This window comes from Salmo trutta, chromosome 33, assembly GCF_901001165.1.
Source record: "Salmo trutta chromosome 33, fSalTru1.1, whole genome shotgun sequence".
Lineage (NCBI taxonomy): Eukaryota > Metazoa > Chordata > Actinopteri > Salmoniformes > Salmonidae > Salmo > Salmo trutta.
The window spans coordinates 24,905,740-24,920,163 of NC_042989.1; the positions used below are offsets into that span (position 1 = coordinate 24,905,740).

The 14,424-nt window shown below is 40.3% G+C and overlaps 1 protein-coding gene across 2 annotated transcripts in view; it reads left to right on the forward strand.

The window, feature by feature from the left end:
• The first annotated feature begins 6,119 nt into the window (after positions 1-6,119).
• LOC115172739 (centrosomal protein kizuna-like) overlaps positions 6,120-14,424 on the forward strand; it is a 33,473-nt gene continuing 25,168 nt past the window's right edge. For both annotated transcript variants that reach the window (XM_029730453.1, XM_029730452.1), the window contains exon 1: positions 6,120-6,444. The gene's annotated coding sequence lies outside the window, so the exon portion shown is untranslated. The remainder of the gene's footprint in view (positions 6,445-14,424) is intronic.

A 14,424-nucleotide genomic window follows, 5' to 3' on the forward strand; every position in this document is an offset into this window, starting at 1 on the left:
CCCTCATAGCCTGGTTCCTCTCTAGGTTTCTTCCTAGGTTTTGGCCTTTCTAGGGAGTTTTTCCTAGCCACCGTGCTTCTACACCTGCATTGCTTGCTGTTTGGGGTTTTAGGCTGGGTTTCTGTACAGCACTTTGAGATATCAGCTGATGTAAGAAGGGCTATATAAATACATTTGATTTGATGTCCTCCCATGTCCAGTCCGTCGGCCCACGCTGCTTGGTCTTTTGGTGGTGGGTAGTTCTGTCACATGCGTCGAAATGAGTTGACCAATGCGCAGCGTGTATAGTGCTCATATTTAAACTTTTAATGAAGACACTCGAACCAAAACAATAAAACGACTGACAACAGTTCCGTAAAGTACACTGACAAAACGGAAAACAACTACCCACAAAAAACAAAGGAAAAACAGGCTGCCTAAGTATGGCCTCCAATCAGAGACAATGATAGACACCTGCCTCTGATTGGAAACCATACCCGGCCAAAACATAGAAAACTAAACATAGAAATAGAAATCTAGAAAAAGCCCACATATAAACAGAAAACCCCAAACCACCCAAAACAACCACCTGTCACGCCCTGACCACTCTACTATGGAAAATGACCTCTTACAAGGGTCAGGACGTGACACCTATTGAGTACTAAATGCTATTCCTTCCCTTACTATTATTACCGTTAGAATATTTATTGTTCATCTCAATGTCTTAGTACGTATTCAATGTTTTGAACGAATATTAAATGCAGTTTTAGATCCTTTCTAGTTTTGCCATAATAGCCAACCTTTAAAATAGCCCTGAGTCTCCAGCGACGCTCCTCAGCCCTGAGCCTCCAGCGGTGGTCTGCAACCCAGAGCCTCCAGCGGTGGTCTGCAACCCAGAGCCTCCAGCGGCGGCCTTTAGCCCAGAGTCTTCAGTGGCGGCCTTTAGCCCAGAGTCTTCAGCGGCGGCCTTTAGCCCAGAGTCTTCAGCGGCGGTTGGCGGTCCGAAGCTTCCGGCGATGAGCCATGGTCTGGTTCCTCCGGACATACAGAAGCGGGGGGGATCAGCGGGCGGTGGGGGTACTACGCCCGGAACCAGAGCCGCCGCCATAGACATTAGTCACCCACCCTACCCTCCCTTTGTGGTTTTTGTGGTTGCTTTCTTGGGTTTTTGTTTGCATTCGGAGTCTGCACCTTTGGGGGGGACGGGGGGGGACAGGGGGGTACTGTCACGTCCTGACCCTAGTAAAATGACATTTTCTATAGTAGTGTAGGGCAGGGCGTGACAGGGGGTGTTTTTGGTTTATCTATGTTTTCTATTTCTATGTTTAGGTTCTAGTTTGTCTATTTCTATGTTGGGATTGTTTGGCGTTGATCTCTAATTGGAGGCAGCTGATCCTCATTGCCTCTGATTAGAGATCATATTTAAGTAGGTGTTTTTCTCATTGTGGTTTGTGGGTTATTGTCTTTTGAGTAGTGTGTTGTCCTCGCTGCGTCACGGTTTGTTGTTTTGTATTTTCAAGTATTTCAGTGTATTGCATTCAGTTTCACTTTTAATAAATATGTGGAACTACGAAAATGCTGCATCTTGGTCCGCTCCTTCGAACAGCCCTGACAATTTCCTTGAACTCTCACCTTTAGATGGACTGGGGGGCTGAATTAACCGCAAACACTGCTTCCATATCCTAGCCATGAATACCTAGGATATGTAAGAATAGCTACAAAATACAGATGAACCCAACATGTGCATTACAGAAAGCCCAGCCTTAGCCAACTGTTCCAAGTTTGACATGAGAAAAAAGCAGGGTGTTCATAGACATTTTTTGGGGGAGAATTTCTATAAGCTGTTTATCAAATTATTAACCACCCAGGTGTTTCTTACTGGTTAGCAGCTGAACTCTGGCTCTGCCAAGCAGGGAAACAAAGGTCTGAAGGAATTATTTGAGATATGCACAGAATATCAATTTAATTTACTGCCGTTAATTCTCATGCAAATTATGACCTCTGTGAAGGCATATCAATTACCCTACACTCTGTATTTATTCTACAAGAAGATGGGCAGGAAGAAAGAGGCCAATAATGAATAATTGCATATATTATAATTAAAATAAAGCCCCATTTTCCCATTAAGCGTCAGCTGATAAAAGATAACATGCTGGCTTTTCCCCAATATGTATATGACTACTACTGTTAGTAGATAGGCCTATTGTGCTGTTAATATTCCACATAGTCTTCCAGGAAAAACAGACATGTATGGTTTTATTTTCAATAATTTCTCTCAGGAAAACTGAAATATGATGGGAATGAATGTTTTGAAGTATGGTGTGGGTCTGTGATCTTATGGAATATGTAGCCTTATTTATCTCTTGAGACTGCCATGTCACTCAAGATTCAAGAGTCATATTAGAGATGTAACTTAGGTGAAGCACAGACTGGATACTGTCTGTGCGTCACTAGATAGTATAAGTCAAGATAAAAACATTAGGATGTATTTTTGTTTACATGGATAACCCTTAGGCAGGTTGTTGTTGGCATTGCACAAGTACATGCTGACTGACTTTAATTGTCAAAATAGTCTCTACATAGGGCTTCTTTCTATTGCAGATTGTGTTTCAAGGTTGCTCATATACAGATGTGAAGTTATAGCTGACTGTATATGATATCAACAGAAACATCCCTTACACTGTTGTAATGTTACAATATATTCGGAGGATTGATCACTTTCACCAACCTCTGCTGGGCCCCAGCAGAAGAGCTGGGCTCCCGATTGGCGCAGTGGTCTAAGGCACTGCATCTCAGTGCTAGAGGCATCACTACAGACCCTGGTTCGATTCCAGGCTGTATCACAACTGGCTGTGATTGGGACTCCCATAGGGCAGCACACAATTGGCCCAGTGTTGTTAGGGTATGGCCGAGGTAGGGTATGGCCGAGGTAAATAAAGGTTAAACAAAATAAAAAAAAGAGTGATGTTGCGAGTCTTACTTTCTTTATCACCTCCAAAGTACTGGCTTTCAGCTCTGTGCAGCACAAACAAGGAGCCCGCAACAATGCAATTATACATGCAGAGGCAAACAAGGGGATTTATTCCACAACAAATAGCCTCACAGAGAAATGCTGAATAAGGGCGATTAGCATGTGAAAGGACAGCAAAACACCCCAGTTCAACAGCTAAAGAGCAAAGTGATGGGTCTGGAATGGGGAAAATTGCTTGATTAGGCTGGGTCTGCATTTGGAGGGGCTGGCAGTTACTACTACTGTGGGAGACGTGTCGGTAGCGAGACACAAAACTGATGTGCCGCTATTGTAGCATCAGTCAGAACATGACATGACATTAGAGAGCTGTCAACAATGAACTTCTGAAATGCAAAGCAAGATCAGTGGTGATACTGTGGGTAGTGGAGAAAAAGGCAGCCTGCTGCATCAGGACCCATGAACAGAGGACAGCGACAGCTTATCTGTTCACTCATGTATTAGTTACGTATGGCTTCAGCCTCAGACCTTCAGCAAAAACATACAGAAAGCTGTTGTCAAGTTTGGAGGCATGTTCTGTAGGCCTGAAGGGGTTGCGGCCTAAGAAACATGGCCTAGTTATTCTAGTTTCTGAGTCTCAACCTGATATTGATTGGGATCAGAGATGAGATGTAGGCCTATGGGGCTTACCCCGCTTGTTGAAGCAGCCACATCCTCTGCCCACTTTAACTCTCTGTAGGTCTGCAATGACATCAAGCCAGGTCAACACAAATAGGCTATACATCCCTTTGTAGAAAATGGCAGACCTGGGCTCAAAATCAATGTGTATTTTTATTTAACTAGGCAAGTCAGTTAAGAACAAATTCTTACTTACAATGATGGCCTAGGAACAGTGGGTTAACTGCCTTTTTCAGGGGCAGAACAACTGATTTTTACCTTGGGGATTTGATCTAGCAACCTTTGGTTACTCGCCCAGCACTCTAACCACTAGCCTACCTGCCACCCCAAGTACTGAGTATTTGTTATTTAAATATTTATCTTATCTTATTAGCTCTGTGTATTTTTTATTTTTTTTCAAATAATGTGGCCTGAATCAACTATTTCTATTGGAAGTATTTGAAAATATTTTATAATAATTTCCTATAAATAGCCTACTATTTGAAACTATGTTCAAACACTTAATTCAAATACTATTTTCAAATACCTGGGTTAAATACATTGGAGTTTATTTGAGTCGGTGTATTTGAGAATTTTCAAATACTTTACAAGTGTATTTCCAATGCAAATCAATATATCAGCAGTCTACATATCTCCATGGCTTGTGAAAATTCCTCTCTCCCATTTATTATTTTCCATCAGTCATGAGTGTTCCATACCTCACTCTCCCTGTATGTGGCCTATGGTCATTCCCATGTAAAATGACCCATGAGCACCAACGTGAAGTTCATAGGAGCATATCAAATTGGGTTTCAAATTAAAGCTAAAAGTCTATATTTCTAAGAAATGAAGTCATATATTTGTATTTATTTTTTCAACCATTTTCCATTAAAAAAATTAGGAATAAGCAAATGAAGGCTTTGATTTCTAGTCAAAGTGATGGAAAAGGGGTCTTGGAAAACAAATACCAGAAAATGTCTTAAAAGATATTAAAAATACATCAAAATGCAATAATGTTGAAGTAAAAACCCCGGCCAACTAATATCAACACATATTTCGTTTTGTATAAAATGTTCTGCCTTCTATAAGTTTATTAAACATTGGCTTTTGCCTTGATATTCCGTTACCAAAAACACACATATCTTGAAGATATTTTCAAATTTCTCTCCCTCATGAGTAGGGACGATAATGAAAGTTCACAGAAGTAACAAGGTAGACCTATCAATTAGTTATAGTGTTTTTACTGATATAATTTTGTTTATGAATTGTGAAGTGATTAAATGTCAAAATTCCGTTACCAAATCGATAATGGAATTTCGGAAAATCGTTAATGGAATTTCTTCAATTAAATTGGCTACAATGGGAAATCATAGTCGTCACACACCACAGTTGGGACAGCACAATACAGCACAGTACATCACAGTAGAGTAGGGTAAAGAAAATTATAGTTCAGTATAGTACAGTACAGTACAGCACAGTAGAGTGCAGTGCAGTAAAGAAAAGTAGAGTATAGTTCAGTAGAGTAATGTACAGTAGAGTTCAGTACAGCAAAGAAAAGTAGAGCATAGTTCAGTAGAGTATAGTAATGTAGAGTAGAGTTCAGTACAGTAAAGAAAAGTAGTGTATAGTTCAGTACAGTGCCGTAGAGTATAGTACAGTGCACAGTAGAGCACACTAGAGTTGAGTACACTAATGTCCTGTATCATAATGTACTGAACTCTACTGTACTGTTCTATACTCTACTTTACTGTACTCTACTGTACTCTACTGTACTGAACTCTATTCTACTGTACTGTGGTGTACTATACTATACTGAGCTCTACTGTGCTGTACGTTGATGTCCAAACTTGTGAAACATAGACATCTATGATTGGTTCAGATTTGGTCCGGTTTGGACCAACCAAATTTGGTTTTGTTTGAGGGCAAAGCTCATTAAAATAATAACCAGCGTGTAGAATAATAGCCAAATAAGCAAAGGAGGATATTGCATATTTATTCCTTTGTGTAACTTTTTAGGATACATCACCAAGAAGAGAATGACATTCATATACATAATTATGCATGTCTGTGTAGTACAGATCAGGGACTCATGAAGAAATTATGTTACCGGGTGTAAATCCACTTCACATAATGTAGTTCAATAACCAAAATAGATTTTTTCAAAGTCAATGTGTCATGTCATAGCTGACACCCCATTCTTTCTGCAGACATCTTTGAATTTGAATTCGGAGCAGATTTTTAAAAGTGTTTTGGGGAAATGTGGACATAAAAACTGAATGAAATTTTACTGAAATCCTGTTACCAAACTTTGGATCTGCACAGTTCTTCCATTAAATGTGTTTTTGTAAAATTTCCACTGTAGATTGTAAAACAAAATAGTCATTGTGCAGAGTTGTATGGGTTGTTAAACTTTGAAATCAATGTTTTTTGTTTGGTATATATGAGTCTCAGCACAATTCTGTCACAGTGGAACAGGTATATGTAGTATAACTTTATGTACTTTACCACTACAATGTAATGCCTGTGCAACTATTATTGGTATTCCAAGTAAAAAAGTATGTATATGAATGTACCGTCCGAAAGCTGATCCTGGACCCGCGTTAAGAGCAAAACTTTTGTTCGTTCTCTCTATTTTCCTGCTTTGTCCTTTTACCAGAGCAGAGGGGATCTCTGGGATAGCGGTGCTCATGACAACCAACATAAACAAGTTTCAGTAGCTATGTTTATGCGTTGGTTGCACAAAACAGGGTGCTAAACCCAAGGACAGCTGCTGTCATTGCTTTCTGTGGGGACCAGTACTATGAAATAGTTGGATCTATTTAACAAAGCATGGACGAAAGGTAAGACTTTAACCCTTTTCCATTTTGGCACCAGGCCCCTTTGATACCACGAGTTAGTTGGAGTTGGGGACTCTCCCGAAACTGCTGCTGCCTCCCGCCATGCTTCATTGCTTGGATAAGTGGCTAGCTAGGTATTTTGTTAGTCAGCAGGTTGACGCTAGAAAGTAACCATTTATTGAAAAAGATATGGCAGTAATTCATTTTTATAACAATACCTAGCTAGTGCATATTGTTGTCGCTATGCTAGCTAACGTTGACTAACTTAACAGGGGGTTTGCTAGCCCTTGCTAGCTAGAGAGTAAACTGTCACTGTGCGTATATGCATGCAATACTGGGTTCATACGAACAGATAAAACATTGCATTCTTACAGGAATTGCTGCAACGTTAGAGAAGCGGACTAATCAGTGGTTTAAGTCGAATTATTAGCTAGCTATCCTGTTGACAGTACGTTAGCTCTGCACTACTATCTGGACCTTTCTATGCACACAACTATTGTGGGCATGCAGGGGGATTGGGACACTGCTATAATAAATATAGTTAGTATGGTATCCGGACCAGTGGCGACTTTAGCCGGTAAATCTTGGTGGGGCAAAAAAATAAAATAAAGTGGGATTCATGCCAGCAAAGCCACTAAACAATACATGAATTGCACTATAACGGTGACAACAAACTGTTGGGCCTACGTAAAGCTGTTCTAACAGCAGTCCCAACATCTTACCACTGCTACACCTGGCTATCAGCAGAGCCATGTAGCAAGTGTATGTGACAAATAAAATTAGATTTTATTTGCAGCCTTGTCTGGCAGCGAAACAGTTCATTCAGCCTCATTTACTGCCTTTAAAAAAAGCATAGCTGATATGGCTGACTTGCTTAAACAAATGTGGTTGCCAATGACAATTTAGATGTACAAACTATGGAATGGAATAAAGGGAGGATAAGAGGCAATCCGTCATTTCAATTAAGACATTAATGAGCGAGCTAGAACGGACATAGTCGATATAACTATTTGTTTAGCACTTTTGAAATGTGCAGCGACAGTTCTTACAGTGTTCTCCCTGTACACCAATTCAGAACCGTAGGATAAATAAAGTGGGTAATAAGCAGACAATGAAAGCTCTTACAATTTTCTATGATTACATTTCTCTAAAACAGGATCGGTATAGGTGCTTTTTTTCCCTATTTTTGCCTAAATGACATACCCAAATCTAACTGCCTGTAGCTCAGGCCCTGAAGCAAGGATATGCATATTCTTGGTACCGTTTGAAAGGAAACACTTTGAAGTTTGTGGAAATGTGAATTGAATGTAGGAGAATATAATACAATAGATCTGGTAGAAGAAAATACAAAGAAAAAACCAAACAGTGTTTTTTTACCACCATCTTTGAAATGCAAGAGAAAGGTCACTGATAGGCTACATGTGCACCGGCAAGTCAGAACAGTAGGTGAAATTAAGAGGGGTAAATAGACCAACTTATTAGGTTGAGGCACATGGGCTTCTAACATCTTACTACACAACATACACTTAGTATAACTTTCTTAGCTACAGTATACATATCAGCCTGGCATATTACATCATTTATGCAGCAGCATACAATACATTTTTGGACTCACCTTGTTGTACTGTGCTCACTTGAACAGGAAGGTGGCGTGGCGGTCATTCGTGGGCATATTTTGTCATCAAAGTCTGGCATTTTTCTGGATTTATGTTGCTTTCGAAACAACTGGGAACTCCGGAAAAAAACAAGGTTGAATCATGATGACGTCATTGATCTTCAGGTCGTAGCTCTAGAAAGAGGCCGGATTTACAATTCCGAGTTGGATGACCGTTCAAAACTTATTTTCCCAGTCGGAGGTAATTTATTCCCAACTTCCCAGTTGTCTTGAACTCACTGAAGTCAAGTTTTTGCAGTTCCGAGTTAACAGTTGTTAGAGTGCGGCACAAATTATGCTTCATTGACAGCATGGCCAATGTTGAATGTTTATCATTTTAAACTTGGAAAAGAGCCAGATTTGGGACCACATAGCCACTCAACTGAATAGCAGGCTAGTGATTGCTTTGCAATGCTTGCAGTTAGCCACTGTCACTGATTCCTTCCAAACCACTCATTGTTGAATTTTTGATTTCCAACTTGTTGTGTAATGTTTGTTAGTGGTCGACCGATTTCAAGTTTTCATAACAATCGGTAATCGGCATTTTTGGACACCGATTATGGCTGATTACATTACAATCCACGAGGAGACTGCGTGGCAGGCTGACCACCTGTTACACGAGTGCAGCAAGGAGCCAAGGTAAGTTGCTAACTAGCATTAAACTTATCTTATAAAAAACAATCAATCTTAACATAATCACTAGTTAACTACACAAGGTTGATGATATTACTAGTTTTACTAGTTTAACTAGCTTGTCCTGCGTTGCATATAGTCAATGCAGTGCCTGTTAATTTATCATCGAATCAAGGCCTCATCACCCGCCAAACGGGTGATGATTTAACAAAAGCGCATTCACGAAAAATCACAATCGTTGCACCAATGTACCTAACCATAAACATCAATGCCTTTCTTAAAATCAATACACAAGTATATTTTTTTAAACCTGCATATTTAGTTAAAAGAAATGCATGTTAACAGGCAATATTACCTAGGGAAATTGTGTCACTACTCTTGTGTTCAGTGCAAGTAGAGTCAGAGTATATGCAGCTGTTTGGGTCGCCTGGCTCGTTGCGAACTGTGAAGACCATTTCTTCCTAACAAAGACCGTAATTAATTTGCCCGAATTTTACATAATTATGACATAACATTGAAGGTTGTGCAATGTAACAGGAATATTTAGACTTATGGATGCCACCCGTTAGATAAAATACGGAACGGTTCCATATTTCCCTGAAAGAATAAACGTTTTGTTTTCGAAATTATCGTTTCCAGATTTGACCATATTAATGACCTAAGGCTCGTATTTCTGTGTTTATTATAATTAAGTCTATGATTTGATAGAGCAGTCTGACTGAGCAGTGGTAGGCAGCATCAGGCTCGTAAGCATTCATTCAAACAGCACTTTTTTGGCGGTTGCCAGCAACACTTCGCAATGCTTGAAGCACAGTGCCGTTTATGACTTCAAGCCTATCAACTCCCGAGATTAGGCTGGCAATACTATAGTGCCTATAAGAACATCCAATAGTCAAAGGTTTATGAAATACAAATTGTATAGAGAGAAATAGTCGTATAATTCCTATAATAACTACAACCTAAAATGTATTAACTCTGAATATTGAAGACTCATGTTAAAAGGAACCACCAGCTTTCATATGTTCTCATGTTCTGAGCAAGGAACTTAAACGTTAGCTTTTTTACATGGCACATATTGCCCTTTTACTTTCTTCTCCAACACTGTGTTTTTGCATTATTTATTTGAGACTAAATTGATTTTATTTATTATATTAAGTTAAAATAAAAGTGTTCATTCAGTATTGTTGTAATTGTCATTATTACAAATATATATAAAAATCGGCCGATTAATCAGTATCGGCTTCTTTTGGTCCTCCAATCATCGGTAACGACGTTGAAAAATGTATCTTAATTATTTATCTTCATATGACAAGGATTAAAAAGGATTTGCCAGTAGATTGTCGACTTGATTCATGATGATGATGACTGCTAGCGAAGATTTTGAAAGTTATGATGTTGACATTATCAATCCAATCAAAGCTACTGTACATATAGCATGATTTGACGCCATTTTATCGGTGGCCAATGACCTTGAGCCGCCTTGGGTGGGCACTTCTAATGTAACTCTATGGCAGCACCCAAGGGGGTAGAATGTTCTAGCTCTACCCTTAGACTTGGCACTGACGTAGTTTCCCCATGAGTGACAGAACACTGAGCCAATCACGACGCAGCGCTCCGTATTTTCTGCCGGCTTGCCCCACCATCACAGAAAGCACTGAGCTAGGCTGAAATACCTGCATTTTGGAGCGGCCTTACTCAAGAAAACAAAAAAGAGACCATGTTTGTATCCGGCTTTATTAACTGAATGATATATATATATTTTTACATTGTTTGGAAACTGATATGTGACACGTATTAATGCCAAAATAACATGTAAAACAGGCTAAAATGCTCAGCCCCACCTGCCCTGAATGACGGATTGCCACTGATCGGTACACTGCACTGCTATGACAGTTCAGTGTTATGCTTTTGTAAGTTTGCCCAACAATAAACAATGTAGCTACCTAGCTAACAACTTAGCTTGATGTGCATTGTTCATCAAGTCCTTAATCCTAATAACAGTTCAGCCATTATCCACATATTACATTTCATCTCTAATGTAATGCTGTATTTCCTTTATATGTGCACAGCACACCAACACATCATTCCATGGTAGCTAGGTATAACCTGTGTAGGCATTACATTGTAGTGGTTCTGTAAGTACAGACAGTTATACTACATAGTACCACAGTTATACTACAGTAGTTATTTCACTGGTAGTCGCTCTGATATGAATTAGGCCTATACAATGTAAATAGTCATTTTTACTGAAGTTCTAAACTGTTCAGCTGTTTATGCGTAACACCAGTGAAAAAACAACATGGAGATAGGCCTACTCCATAGTAACCATTTATTTGCAAGGGTGTCCTTAAATAATATATATCTTTATTGCCTTAAGTTCTCAGATAAAGTGTGCAAAACTCTGGTTATCTCAAGGAAATATGTGAGAGAGAAAAACAAGTGAAAATTAGGAACCTTGACATGTGGAGTGCATAGAAATTAGCATGAAGAACACTATCCTGACCGTGGCCCTCTGCATCAACAGATGGGAAGACTGAGCCCGTACAGTGTGTCATCTGTTCAGTGTAGCCACAGCTGCGGAGTTGGTATTGGGCATTGTGCATTTAAAAGGAGTATGATTCTCTGCAAGCTCTGAAAAATGTATACATACATTTAAAAGTTGTGCATTATTGAGATCGAGAGCACATTTTATTGAACTCTTTTTATATGATTCAGCAAATATCACTGTACAGTAAATACATGGTTGATGCTCATCCTCTAATTGAGCAATAAGGCCCGAGGGGGGGGGGGTTGTATATGGCCAATATACCACGGCTAAGGCCTATTCTTAAGCACTATGCAACGCGGAGTGCCTCGATACAGCCTTTAACCGTGGTACATTGGCCATATACCACAAACCCCCGAGGTGCCTTATTGCTATTATAAACAGGTTACCAACTTAATTAGAACAGTAAAAAGTAATTTTTTGTCATAACCGTGGTATACGGCCTGAAATACCACCGCTGTCAGCCAATCAGAATTCAGGGCTCGAACCACCCAGTTTTATAATGTCCCTTATGTACTGAAGGCTAGTTAACGTGCGTGCGTGTTCTTGATTTACAAGGCCATTTCACAAGACCATTTTGGGATACATTTCTAAAATATGATGCATGCACTTCAATGGCGTTCTTATTCAATTACCTTAGTATATTGCTCTAATTGCCACAAACACTGTAGGAATATTTACACTAATTTGCTTGATGTAACAATAGTACACATTGAAACACTGCAGTTTATCACCACAGCCAAATGAGCAAGAGAGAAAACAATGAGTGGGTCAGATTACCACTTAAAAGTCAACAACAATGCTCAACAGCTTAATATCTAACTAAATTGGTTAATTATGACTCGCTAAATTAATTTACCAATATTGAGACAGTGAAGTGCTCCAGAGGTTTATTTACACCCCCCCTCAAGCAGTTGCTTTGTTTCTTTTTTATGCTTTGTATGAGTCAGAAATGTTTGTAAACTCAGCAAAAAAATAAACGTCCTCTCACTGTCAACTGCGTTTATTTTCATCAAACTTAACATGTAAATATTTGTATGAACATAACAATATTCAACAACAGAGACATAAACTGAACAAGTTCCACAGACATGTGACTAACAGAAATGGAATAATGTGTCCCTGAACAAAAGGTGGGCAGTCAAAAGTAACAGTCAGAATCTGGTGTGGCCACCAGCTGCATTACATACTGCAGTGCATCTCCTCCTCATGGACTGCATCAGATTTGACAGTTCTTGCTGTGCAATGTTACCCCACTCTTCCACCAAGGCACCTGCAAGTTCCCGGACATTTTGGGGGGAATGGCCCGAGCCCTCATCGTCCGATCCAACAGGTCCCAGACGTGCTCAATGGGATTGAGATCCGGGCCCTTCGCTGGCCATGGCAGAACACTGACATTCCTGTCTTGCAGGAAATCACGCACAGAACGAGCAGTATGGCTGGTGACATTGTCATGCTGGAGGGTCATGTCAGGATGAGCCTGCAGGAAGGGTACCACATGAGGGAGGAGGATGTCTTCCCTGTAACGCACAGCGATGAGATTGCCTGCAATGAGAACAAGCTCAGTCCGATGATGCTGTGACACACCGCCCCAGACCATGACAAACCCTCCACCTCCAAATCGGTCCCACTCCAGAGTACAGGCCTCGGTGTAACGCTCATTCCTTCGACGATAAACGCGAATCCAATCATTACATTTACATTTTAGTAATTTAGCAGACACTCTTATCCAGACCGACTTACAGTGAATACATTTCATTTCATGCTTTTTTTTTTGTACTGGCCCCCCGTGGGAATCGAACCCACAACCCTGGCGTTGCACACACACCGTGCTGGCGTTGCAAACACCATGCTCTACCAACTGAGCCACAGGGAAGGCATCACCCCTAGTGAGACAAAACCGTGACTTGTCAGTGAAGAGCACATTTTGCCAGTCCTGTCTGGTCCAGCGACGGTGGGTTTGTGCCCATAGGTGATGTTGTTGCCGGTGAGGAACTGTCCTACAAGCCCTCAGTCCAGCCTCTCTCAGCCTATTGCGGACAGTCTGAGCACTGATGGAGGGATTATGCGTTCCTGGTGTAACTCGGGCTGTTGTTGTTGCCATCCTGTACCTGTCTCGCAGGTGTGATGTTCGGCTGTACCGATCCTGTGCAGGTGTTACACTTGGTCTGCCACTGCGAGGACGATCAGCTGTCCGTCCTGTCTCCCTGTAGCACTGTCTTAGGCGTCTCACAGTACGGACATTGCAATTTATTGCCCTGGCCACATCTGCAGTCCTCATGCCTCCTTGCAGCATGCCTAAGGCACGTTCCCGCAGATGAGCAGGGACCCTGGGCATCTTTCTTTTGGTGATTTTCAGAGTCAGTAGAAAGGCCTCTTTAGTGTCCTAAGTTTTCATAACTGTGACTTTAATTGCCTACCGTCTGCAAACTGTTAGTGTCTTAACGACCGTTCCACAGGTGCATGTTCATTAATTGTTTATGGTTCATTGAACAAGCATGGGAAACAGTGTTTTAACCCTTTGCAATGAAGATCTGTGAAGTTATTTGGATTTTTACGAATTATCTTTGAAAGACAGGATGCTGAAAAAGGGATGTTTCTTTTTTTGCTGAGTTTAGTCGATTTTTAAAAACTACTGTTTAATTAATCTAGTGTGCTAAGTCTTAATTGTTAAGCAGTACACCAACTATGAAAATGTGCCATTTACATTCAGATGTGAACATTTTACTAGACTAATTTGTTGTTTGTATTTTGTAGCAAAATGCAGCCTGTTTCTCCAGTGAGTAGAAAACAGTACGACCACACACCCTTAGCATTGTTTGTATCATATATTACCGTAATCATGATCATTTGTGACTTCATTATTATCTTTGAATGTAGAATCAGTGCAAATAGATAAAGTATATTTAGCAATGTTGATCAACAAAAAGTAGCCTTTTTGTGTGGCAATTGGTATTGTTTTGAGGAAAAGGCCTGGGATGTTAGAGTTCAACCCAGTGGCCTTAACTGCCCCATTAGACTGACTGCCCTAATCTCAACTCCAAATAAACAGTCTGGCTACCCAGATAATTGATTAAGAGTGTTGGCAGGCAGAATACCTGTGGTGACTGACTTTCTTGTGTTTGGACACTTTGGATCTCACCAGCTCTTA